Source organism: Lygodium microphyllum, chromosome 18 (genome assembly GCF_053477565.2).
Source record: "Lygodium microphyllum isolate KBCC chromosome 18, Lygodium_microphyllum_v1.1.10, whole genome shotgun sequence".
Lineage (NCBI taxonomy): Eukaryota > Viridiplantae > Streptophyta > Polypodiopsida > Schizaeales > Lygodiaceae > Lygodium > Lygodium microphyllum.
In genome coordinates, this window is record NC_141152.1 from 121235839 (window position 1) to 121248354 (window position 12516).

At 38.6% G+C, this 12516-nt stretch overlaps 1 pseudogene; it reads right to left on the minus strand.

Annotated features, from left to right (window-relative positions):
- Positions 1–1195, minus strand: part of LOC148021317 (putative AAA domain-containing protein C24B10.10c) — a 30202-nt pseudogene extending 29007 nt beyond the window's left edge.
- Between the last annotated feature and the right edge of the window lie 11321 nt (positions 1196–12516).

Consider the following 12516-nt stretch of genomic DNA (forward strand, 5'->3'; position numbering starts at 1 on the left):
ACTAATGTTTTTCCTCCGTAAAAATATCTATAATAACCAAATAGCATGTGTATAATTTACAAATGTTCTCTCCAAATAAAATGAAATTTAAATAGAGCAATTAAGGAAAAACATTGTACCTGTAATTCTTTTCACAAAGAAGCCAAAGATGTTGAACAAGAAGTTGACTTATAACAAGACCATCGTTCCTTCACTGACAAATTCCTAGAAGACAAAAACAAAAGAAATCTTACATAGGCTTTGTCCAAATGAGTTGAAACTTAACCATGGAGCAACAGAAAAAGGTGACAATATAGCCGTGGCTCTCTTTGCAAAGAAGCCCAAAGATGTTGAAGTTGAGTTTTTAAAACATCATTGTTCTCCACCCTCGGAGACTCTTGAAGTAAAAACACAAAGGAAAGCTTAGTATGCATATAGCTTGCATAGATTTTGTCCAAACGTGTAATATTTCCGCACACTGCGTGCCGTAAATATTGACTTCCCGCACGCCGTGTAAACCCTGTGCAAGGGTATTCCCTACTTCGTAATTATTGGTAACCTCATCCACACCATGCATGCTAAAAAATGAGGCCTCCACGTCGAGAAATACGAGGCTGAGGTTGAAGACCGTAAAAAGCCGCGAGGGAACACCCTTTTTGAAGGGGCAATTTGGAGATTTTTAGGCAAATTTTTAGGCAATTTGGAGATTAGTGATCCCTGCTCAAGGGGCAAATTTTTTTTAATTATTGTCCCTTCCCCCAGCCGATGCATGGCTGGAGGAGAGGGAGTGTGGGGAGGAATGGCCAAGGAGGAGTGGGACGGATATGCATGAGGAGGAGTCCTCCACGTGTGTGGAGGCCCTCTTTCCCAAGGCCTATAAGAACCCCCTCTTGGGGGGGGGGAAAGGGGGACATGGCGGCAGAAGGCTGTTGAGAGGGAGAGGCCGGACGTGAAGGGAGGGGCCGGACGTGAAGGGAGGAGGCCGGCCGTGTGAGGGAAGGGTCGCCATGTCGCCGTGCTGAAGGAGGTGAGAGGAGACGTGGCTGCTGCCATCGCCATAGACCAGGCGGTGTGGTAATAGAGGGGGGGAAAGTCGCTGGCCGCTGGGGGAGCCACCGACAGGGTGCCGCCACCTTGCTGGAAACCACCAGGCCGCCGCCGTCCTTGCCTCGACCACACCCTTTCCTCCCATGATCATTGGACCCTCCCCCGACATGCACGTGCTGACAGAAGCTTCTTAGAAGCTTCCCTAGGAAGCTTCTAAGGGGGCTTCCTTAAGCCCCCTTCCCACTACATTCCCCCCATAGGTCTATCCACACCCCCCCGGAACTTTGAAGAGAAGAAAGCTACGAGCCTTCTCACCAATCACCCAATAAGTCCATCCGAGACTTTGAAGAAGAGGAGGCTACAAAGACCCCTTCCCACCAGTCATCCCTGGGCCGGGATTTTGAAGAATAAGAGAGGAAGCCCATAAAGGCCCTTCCCACTAATCACCTACAAGGCCGGTCCTAGGATTTTAGGGAAGGAGAAGAAGAACTCTAAAGCCTCCAGTCTTGCAAGGCCAATTTGCAAGAGCCCTTTCCGCGAACATCCTCGTAAGGCCCCAATTGTTCAAACTCCATTCATAAAATCCCCATTTCCAAGAACCAAGCTCCAACCCCGCAAGGCCTTCCATAAGGCCAAATTCCGCAAGCTGGTATTCCCAAGGATCCACAATTCGAAAGGGATCTCCTGCGTACCAGGGAGAAAAGAACAAGATCTTGAGGCTGCGTACCAGGGCGAGCAAATTCACCGATTGCGTAAGGGAAAAGGCAACCTGGAAGTCCGTAATTATGTCATGATGGGCCCTAAAAAGTCACAAGACGCGCCTGCGGAAGGATCTTCTCCTGGTATTTACGAGGATATTTCCCGGAGCCCACAAGTCCAGGTTTGATCTATTTGGATTCCACACAGAAGTATTGAATTAATCACGATAATTTCATGGATTAGGAAGCACTCATGCATGTCAAATGCAACTAGTCAAGTTAAATGCAATTGGACAATGAATTGGCTATTTGAACATTTATTAGAAATAGCTTAAGATATGAAAATTGATCATTGGTACGTTCAATGGAGTTAATGAAAAGAGCATAAGGTGTCTATGCATTTGCAGGACCTTATTAGTAAGTTTCCTTTTATGCATTCAAAAGTGACGAGCCTAGGACAACTGTTGCCTCATTACAAGGTTGAAATTATTGAGGTACACCTTTTTACTAGGCATGGAAAGATTAATGGCATGTCCCATTTTTAGATAAATCTTCCTTGTAATGATTCATGAGGAAAAGTTAACACCCATAAGATGTTATTCGAAAAGGAATAGAAGGCACGGAAATGATCTATGGACTTGCAAGTGGCATGATTATTTGATGTAAGTCCTAGTAGGACCTAGGAAAGTTAGTGTTCAGATTATCAGGCATTTTTACTTTGCCAAGGGAAGATAGGGTTATTGTGAACCATGTGATGCGTAGAAGCAGTGAATCGCATGTTTACATGTATTGGTGAAGTTGTATCTATTGTTCTCCTTTAGATCTAGTTTATTACCTTTGGGAAAGGTTCATCCGTGACGCAAGACAAGTATATTGAGTTGACTAAGTCACCTAAACCACAAGGATTCTTATGGCATGGCTCAGTCGATATGATAGGTATCCCAAGTGCCAAGTGCAATAAGAATTCGACCTAGTTTTACACTTGTTGCCAAGTCTAGACCCGCAAACCCAAAGATCTTACACACGTTCACGAAATGTCGAATCAATTGGATGTTCATGCATAAAATGATCTAAGGTTTTATCCTAAGGATCATTCGTTCTAATGATGAAACTCAGATTGATGTTGGAATCCCGAGGACCGTGGCCCAATATAATGGGTTGGGTAAGAAGACACCCTAAACCCTGCTACTCGCCTGAAGTTAATTCCGTAACCTGAATACGCCATTCAATGGGTGAAATGATCCCGTGGAATAGATACAACACATGTACAAAAAGTCGCAACATCGCATAGACTTGAGATTTGTCCATGAGAGAGTTTTGTCATTTCTTGAAATGAGGTTGGCAAGTTATTGAAAGAATTTAACTTACAAGAGGATGAGTAATCATCCTGTTACTTCACCTTTCTTGAGGAATAATTGCCAAGAAAAAGGAGAGTTAGGTATTTGGCTGAAAGCAAATGACCAATCAATAAATTGAGGCGACATGGTCGCCAGGATTTACTATTACCTAAGGTATTGATTAAGTTGGGCTAACAGGGTATGGCCCTAACCCAAGGATAAAAGGGTGAACAAACAAACCCTTGGGGATCTTGCCAAGTCGCAATCTGATCCCAGGTCGAATGCTGGATGCATTCGGAGAGAATGATTCACTTTTTAACAGTTGGCCAAATAAAACGACCACTGGAATTGATTGTGCTTGTAATAGTTTAGAAAGCACTGTTTGCATTGTTTGCTCAAGGAACTAAAGGATGAAAAGATATCTAAAGCTTCAGGTTGAAGCCTGAAGGGAGAGGCAGCTTCAGTTACCCCCGACTGCCTGCCTGACCCTAACCAAGGGGGTTGTTAGCCGCGCCGGGAACGTGGACCGAACCCGCCGCGAGAGGTCTCTCCGTTGAGTTCTACTTGGAGCAGGAGGACGCTTGGGTGCCAGAGGGGGCTCTGGCCGTAAATCCCTCGCCTTCCGGGCCCTGCACAAGAGGCTAACGTGACTCGGGATTGGATCTCGAGGCCCGCATACTAGTCTACGGGCGGAAACTTGGATTAGTGATCCCTGGTGGATTACTGGATAGCCTTCGGGCGGATTATGAATACGCCTACGGGCGGAACTCCTTGTATTTCAAAGATAAAAGGATAAAATGATAACAAAGAAGTTGTTTGACATTGTTTTCTTTATGTCCTGTGATAAGATTACGTGAAGGAACCAGTGCATGACAGGGTTAATCAAAGAAGCTGTTTGTATATGTCAAACTAATGTGGTAGGTAATTACATAACTAAAACAAACCGAGGAAACTGCGGAGGATGGATCATGGGTCCGTCCTATGGATGGGTGGTCCCGGTTAGCCGGGAACTTTTCTCAAAGTCTTCGACGAACAGAGGATGATCGTCACCTCCAAAACAAGTAACGAGAACGATGACTTAGAATTAACTATTACCCGATTCACGCTATTTTAGGGGAACAGAATGGGACTATGCCTTATGGCAGAGAGGTTGAGCCTTGCATCCCTCTCGTTTCCCATTCTCCTTGAACCAAGTGCAGCGTAAATCCGCTTCGGACCTGGCGTTTCTGCGTAAAGGAGTTCGCTCGGGTCTGACGCTAGTTGTTGCTAGCTAATGACCAAACAAGGAAACCCAAACTCAGGTCGATCCTAAGTGGGAACGGCCAGGATACTTCCGCTACGTGGCAGACGCGGGAAGACCTAGATCGCAAGTCGCGTAACATTCCATGGGAGTGCCGGGCGGAGCTTTCTAGACATCCTTCCCGATGGACTGCTAAGACATGTCCGGGATGGTTCTAGTGGACACGTTACAAAACGAGATAGAATTTAACTATGGAGCATAAAAAAAACAAGACAACATACCTATAACTTTGTTTATAACGAAACCATAAGATATTGAACAAGAAGTTGAGTGTTCAAAAGATCACTGTTCTTGACTGTAAAAGACTCCTAGAGTACCAAAACAAAAGATATTACATGTCAAAGAATGCACAAAACTTGCATAGGTTTTGTCCAAACGAGATAAAACTTTACCATAGAACATCCATGGAAGAGAACAATATACCTGTAACGTTTTGTGAAGAAAATCTTAGGGCTTTGGTAGAACAAGCTCTGCTCTTATAAAACATGTGAAACTCACTCTGTGGTTTTATAGAGGAAATGAAATTTCATAGGGTTAGAGATAGGGCAAGAAACAATGAGATTGTAAGATTTCGTCAGGAAAGAAGAAGTGGGGAAAGAGATATGATAAATTTGAATTCCACCTAAGGGAAACTTAAAAGGGGAGGAATGAAAAGTCAAACATAAAAAAATAAGAAAATAAAAATTTGAGTCACAAATACTATAAGATACAGGCCTCATACCGACATTCAAAGTGATAAAAATGTTTAGCAAAAAATTTCCCCCATCATCACTAAACATGTTAGTATTAGCGATGCCATAGAACCGTCGCTATCGGCATCGCTATTGGCACCGGTATTTGCATTGTTATTTGCATTGCATTTGCGATGCAAATACCGATGGTTTGCAACGTAAACTATGACGCACATAGCGATTTTTGACACTAATAGCGACGGTTACAAAGAAAAAAAATTTTGTGGTAGAGCAGCTTGCTACTTTGCCACATGTTGCACTATGTGTTGCATTTGAGCCATACAAAAGGGTTACAATAAAGTGTACAATGGTTGTCAAAATTAAGGAAAAGTTTACTTGAGTCAATAAGACTGATACATAAAATAAATACAAGACCACTGAATGAAAGCACTCATAGAATCATGGCAAGATACAATAAGGAAAAGTTTACTTGAGTCAATAAGACTGATACATAAAATAAATACAAGATCGCTGAATGAAAGCACTCATAGAATCATCATGGCAAGATACAAAGGATGATAATAACATAGTGCATAGAAAGTGCCTACATAAATCACAAGACAAAAAAAGAAGAGGATGTGCGGTCCACGAATCCAATCATGAGCTATAGATCCTCGCCATCCGAAAGCTCGTCCCGCCAGAGAGCATTAAACGGACTCTACAAAAAAAAAAAAACTACACATCAGTCCACCATACAATAATGCATTTAAATTAAAATTAGTGACTACAGACAAAAAAGATGAGTGACTTACTGGGACATCGCGTTCATACAATCTATCAATCAATGCGGTGAGACCATGAAATGTCCTCTTGCATGACTACGGTCTCTCTTTGTTTTTCTCTACCCCCTCGTGTTTTCTCATTCATTCTCCTCTCTCCTTCCCTCCCTCCCTCCCTCTCTCTCTTTCTCTATTTCTTTATTATGTTTCATGTTTATTCCCTCTCTCTCTCTTGTTATTTCTTCCTTTTCCTTTTTTATTCTCCCTCTCTCATTTCCTCTCTTTCTCCCTCAAGGCACCTCATTCTCAACAAAAACAAAAAAAAAGAAAAGGAGAAAGAACAAGAATAAACCAAGGGGGAGCAATGTACTCACCGCAAAGTCTCGAAGATGGATTCTTCATCTCCTCTTTGTGACGGCTCCTCTTTGCCCTTTGTACACTTCCTCCTCTTCTTCGCGAATGGCGACAGCGGCGGGGAGAAGCTCTAATTCATTCTCTTTCTCTCCCTCTCCCTTCCTCTTTCACAAACTCTTTCACAAAATGATGCACTCGGGTTTCGGCTGTGTTTTTTTTGTTTGAGTACCATCTCTATTTGTGTCACATTTGCGACGCAAATAGTGATGCTGCTAATTTGCATCGGAGCTCAGCGTCACTATTCCCCCCTTCCGTTGTAGTGAAACTTCCAGAAAGTGTAAGCATTGTATTCCCCACATTTCCCCTTATTTTATTGTTGATATTTGGACCAAGATATGGCTAGAAGATTCATGTTACATGAATTTGAAATCCGAGCTCTCTCATTGGTTAGGCCTATATTTGTTTATTCACTTTTTAAGGGGCAAAAAAGAGAGTCCATATTTCTCCTAATGCCACTTATGCTTCTACCAAAGTCTTTTGAATGTATTTTTCTTGAATCAAATACAAAGATATATGCTATGGATTTCAGTGTGAATTGTAGAGTTAGAGGGGGTGACATTACTCTGATTGTATTATAGACTTAGATATTGGACCAAGGGGAAGTAAGATTTTATGTATGTGTTGAAGGATTATATGGGTTACAAGAATTTGAGCAGATTGCTAGGGGAAACCTCACAGTTATCTTATGATCCAATGGGATCTACAATGTACTATATGTTTGATGGGTTATATCTACCATTTGATCCAGGAGGGCCTATGGATTCCGTAGAGCAAGATGCAGGTGGATACCTACTATTTGGTCTTTTGATTCCATATATAATCTAGGAGGATTTACAGGGATTGGGATGTTGTAGAGGTTTGATGAGCTATCATTGCTAGGGCTAGATGTAGAGAGATACATGCTAGTTGAAATGCATGAGGATTTACAAGGATTAGGATGTTGTAGAGGTTTGATGAGCTATCATTGCTAGGGTTGGATGTAGAGAGATACATGCTAGTTGAAATGCATGAGGCCTTGATACCTTATGATCTGAGTGTAGATGGTTGGATTAGCTACATGATTGAGAGGATGACAAGTTTTTGGATTTTTGATCCTAGTGGCAAGATGATTGTATGTATGATACTTCAGGAAATGCATGTGTGGCCTTTTGATCCATGTGGACTACACTCTCTAGCCCATTTAGGGGATGTAGAGATTTTGAGGGGGTAGATGTCCTAAGCTACAAGTTCAGTGAAGGAAAAACAAGGAAAAGACATCGATACAAGTATTTTGAATACATGCTTATGGGGGTACTTAAACAAGATCTTTACAAGATTTTCAAGGAGCAAATTTTCTTGACCAAAATTTTCTTTTTTAATATTAAGTTCTAATGACTTCATGAGATCTTTGGATGGATCCAATTACATACATTGACTTATCTTGAATGGTATAAGTCATCCAATATAAAAATATATAAAAAAGTGACGTGTTTTATGAAAAGTGTCGTTTTCAAATATTTAAGGAGGATTTTTACAATTCTTCCCACCATGGATCATATATTATGGTTATTCAAATCATTTTGAGTACTTGAACAACCATATTCAGAGTCATATGACAAAGTTATCATTGAAATATGTTGTAGCTTGACTTAGGGATTGTTGAAAAACAAAAACAAGAAAAGCAAAAAACAAAGGCAAGGAAAGAAAATACATGATTTAATATTTGAAAAGTAAGATTTTGAGTTTATAAACAAGGGATAGAGTTGTATAAGTAGAATCATGAATAAAGGTGAAGGATTTGGCAATCAATAGAGTTAGGTGAATTGGGAATTGAACTATTGAAGTGGTCTTACAAATCAGAATTGAAGAAACACTAGTTGGGTGCCTTGGCCCATAAAGACTCGCTTGATAGTGACCAAAATTGGATTATTTTGTTTGGGTTTATTTTGTATACTCTTTGTATTGTTGTGCTGGTAGAGTTTTGGGATTCACAAAGTGGATGGACTTTGTGCTATTAAGAGTTGAGCTCAAGCTAATAATTTGAGATGTGATTCGTGATTTCCAAGAAGTATTTCATAGTATACAAAGATTGTATATGATTTATATATTCTAAAAAATAATACATTAGATTTATATTTTTCATATCATATCTTCCATCTTATGGATTCTCAAGAAACCCTACAGGGTTAGTGGCTTCACATAATCCCCCCCTTCCCTCGGCATCGTACCTAGAAATGTACATTAAGTTCACTCTTTTCTTGGATTAGCTAGTTTTTATAGGATTTTTGTGCATAATTTTTCTTTGATTTTTTTCACAAATTTTTTAATCTGATTATTACCATTGCTTTTGTAACCATTTTTGGATTGCTTTATTCAAGAAGTTAGGTTATAAAATGGTCTTCACTTTTGCTTTCCATCTTGAAAGAAATGGTCCGCCAACTGATACTAACAACTAACAATACTCTCCTAGATCTCCTTCAATCTTATATGATTGATCAATCTAATAATTCAAACCAACATTTGCCTAGTTTATAATTATCTTGTAATAATATACCCCATTGTGCTCTACTGGGCTAAGCATCCTTTAAGATTGTCTATGGAGAGTAAATGCCCATTTCTATTGCCACTATCGCTCTTGATATTCCTATTGTTGATGCTTTTGCATCTCATCCAAAGAAATTTTTAGAGGATTCCACTAAACATATTGAAAAATCTCAATTGTGCTACACTATTTAAGCTAAAAAGAAACTTCGAGCCATTAAATTTAATAAAAATATTTAAATATGTTTGCACATAGAAAAGCATCGATTAAAATCTATTGATAGGCATCCAAAAATCAAAGTGACTCCTTGTTAATTACAACCCATTTCAAGTTGTACACAAGATCAATGATAATGTTTTCCATTGGGTAAATTTCCACATTGGAAAATTCATAATTCCTTTCACATAAGTTTATTGAAACCCTTTCAAGAAGGTACACCTCATGCCATCCTTGTAGTTGAGGATTTACCTTTGTCAAATAAGGATACTAAAATTTTAGCTCGTGGAAAGTAAATTGACCATGACTTGAACACTATCCATACTAGTAATTAATATCACTAATACTTAGTCAATTATAAAAACCATTGTCTTAAGGAATCCCAATTGATTCAACAATCATCTTTATCCCCTATATATGATTCTTTAATTGCTTCTTACCATTTGCACTCACATTAAAAGTGTGAAGATCACAAATTTGCCACATTAAGACAATGACTTGTGAAAATCCATGGTTATCTTATTTTCCTTTGAGGGTATATATAGATCTTTCACATTGAGACAATACATAAATATTTTTATTCTCTTTGTTATATTCCAGTGAAAATTTACTACATTGAGGCAACACTAGCATGTGGTTGGCCACCCTTTCATTTATTTATGGATTATGTTATTCAACTTAAGACACTTGCTTCTTAACCCCTTGACATGTTCTCAAACTTATAAGAAAAAAATCAAGAAAATAAGATTATAATTTAATTTATTTTTTGTATTCTCAATGTGTACATGATCGTAGCTTGTCATGCATAGGAATCCATACGATATTGATTGCTCGTCCTTTGGTAGTTAAATGATAGGGACTAACATGATTTGTCCTTGGTGTAGCAAATTATTAAAATGAAGATGTTATTTTGTCAAAGAGCGCTTATGGTATACGAGGGATATTTATTGGGCACTCAAGTAGTGTGAAATTATTTTGTTTTGAATGCACGCTCCTTAGTGTGATGGTTGTATGTGCAAAGATATTAGTGATTATCTATGTATTAATTTATAAAATGTTAAAATTATTATTTTATTGACATATATCTTAAAAAGATTAGAACTAATATTCTAGATATTGAAAAATAATTCACTCTAGAGAAAAGAATTGGGAAAGATGAACCATACAAGGAAGTGAAATGTGTTGCCTATCTTTGGGAGTTCTTTTGTATTTTGAGCACCAAGACAATAAAATCAAATAGATAGATGCATGGGGGATATGCTCACCCATGCATAGGGAGAAGATTGTATCCAATTGGTCTGATGTGCGTGTACACTTCTCTCTCAACTCTACTCTTTGGCAATTAGTTGTTTTATTATTTTTCATCAATTATTTGCAAAGCTATGGTGAATTCTTACGATAGTCATGTGGACAGCATGTACGCCTAGAATTTGCACTAATTTTTTAACACTCTAGGACAACTCATGACTATTGTAAACAAAACAAGAATCACCTAAACTAAGCATTGAAGCTAGTGAGCTCTTGAACTGCATCTTGAAGCAGTTTCTTCAAGATTCTTGCAAGATAGGGCGTATTGAAGCTTGTTGGACTTCAAGAAGCCTTCATGCAAAATAATTTGATAATTTGTACAAAAATTGTTCAATATTCTATTTCTTCACATAAAAGGAAGCTCAATGCTCCCTATTATTGATCTTCTTTGACCTTGAAGTGAACTTGGCTTGATATTGAGTGACATTGGATCCTCTTGAGCTATGGAAGGAATTATGGGAGTAATAATTTGGGGTTTTCATGCTTGATGGAGCAATGTCCATTCACTAATCATGGGGGAGATATTGTACCTTCTTAATGAGGAGTCTACATTAGTTTCTACTTCTAGCTACATTGGTTCTTGAAGGCATTCTATATCAAGATCATTACAACTCTTGATTCTTAGTCTCCCTTCTTCAATTCCATTATTGAAGCTGTATTCATTTATTATGGAGACTTAAGAATTAAGTTCTATCATGAATTTGATGCCATCTTACTACTTGACCACTCTCTTATTCTAAATCACTAAGCTCGCATTTTCCTTCAATCTCTACAATTAGATTGAGATTTGATCACAGAAACTCACTAGAGTTGAATTCTTCACTCTAACTCTTAATCTTGATCAGTGGGTTGTGTTTGATCATTGAGAAATAGGAAAATCCATTGTAAAGGGTGAGTGGTAGCAGTGAATTGCTGTCTATCCCCTGTTTTTGCCTATTTTCCATCCCATTTTACCCTCGATTTTAATCTTCATTACATTCCATGGAAAGCTAAAAGCTCTGATTCTAATCCATGCAAATCATGCTAGTTAATTAGCTTAGAATGCTCTTACCATTTTCAAATTTCCATCAAGAAAAATTGGATGCTAAGTAAGATACAAGACAAAAGAGAGGTGACCTTCCTTCATATATCTAGGACCTTGAAGGATGCACAACCAAGCTTGAGGAGGAAATTTGCATATCCCTTAAGTCTCCAAGCCCATGTAGGAAACGAAGAATGTCGTTTTATCCCTCACATATGTAGAGTGTTGGGGAGAATTGAAGATGTATTATCATTGAAGAATCATACCTATTTTTAGCTTAAACTGTGGTTTACAGGGCATCTCTTGGTCCATTATAGGCTATGCTAGTCGATATAGGACTTATATTAAGAAATAGGGCATTTCTAGGTTAAAACAAAAGTGTTACAAGTTGTTTTAAATCTCTCACGAGTCATATCCAAGTTTCTTGTTGCTCCATAGTGTGTTTTTAGCCCAAGTAGTGATCCATAGGTTTTGACTAGGCTAGAATTGAGTACATAGGTCACCTACATGTCAATTTAGAAAGGGATAGATTTTGGACATTTTATTAGACAACTTTGGGCAACTTTTTTTTGGGTACTAAATCAAATTTTTGGCTTAAGTACTCTATTCAAAGAGAGTAGAGTAAGCTTTGATTTGAATATAAAACTTTGTCAATGAAAGTTTTTTAGTGAAATCTATACTAGATTTAGTGATACGTATTATAGGACTGCACTATAATGAGAACAAGGTAAAAAATAAGGCTCTAGAGGACCATGTACTTCAAATAAAAGATTCCTTCTTAGATAGTGACACCTAAAGGGCTTGGGATGATGCTCAAGTATATTGGGATCTTAGGAAATTGAATGCAACTTTGTGTGAGCGCACGAAAATGGACACTTCTCAAGGTATGAGCAATTATTGGATGTTATGAATTAGACTAGATCCTCCATTGATAGACTTGCAAAGAGTTTTGAAAAATTAATGGAATTACAAGCAAGGTAAAGAGAAATTAAAATGAAATAGAGAAAAATTCAAACAAAAAGGAAAGAAATGAAAAAATCACATCCACCTATAGAGAGAGTCCCACTCCAATCAGTAAATCCCACTATACATTTAGAGGGATTCAAACATACATGGTGGCACTATATGAAGAAATACAATCAACTTGTAGACACTTAGGATTTCTTACTTATAACCCATTCAATGCGTCAAGATCACATTGCAATTTTGGGCCAACAAATAGCCC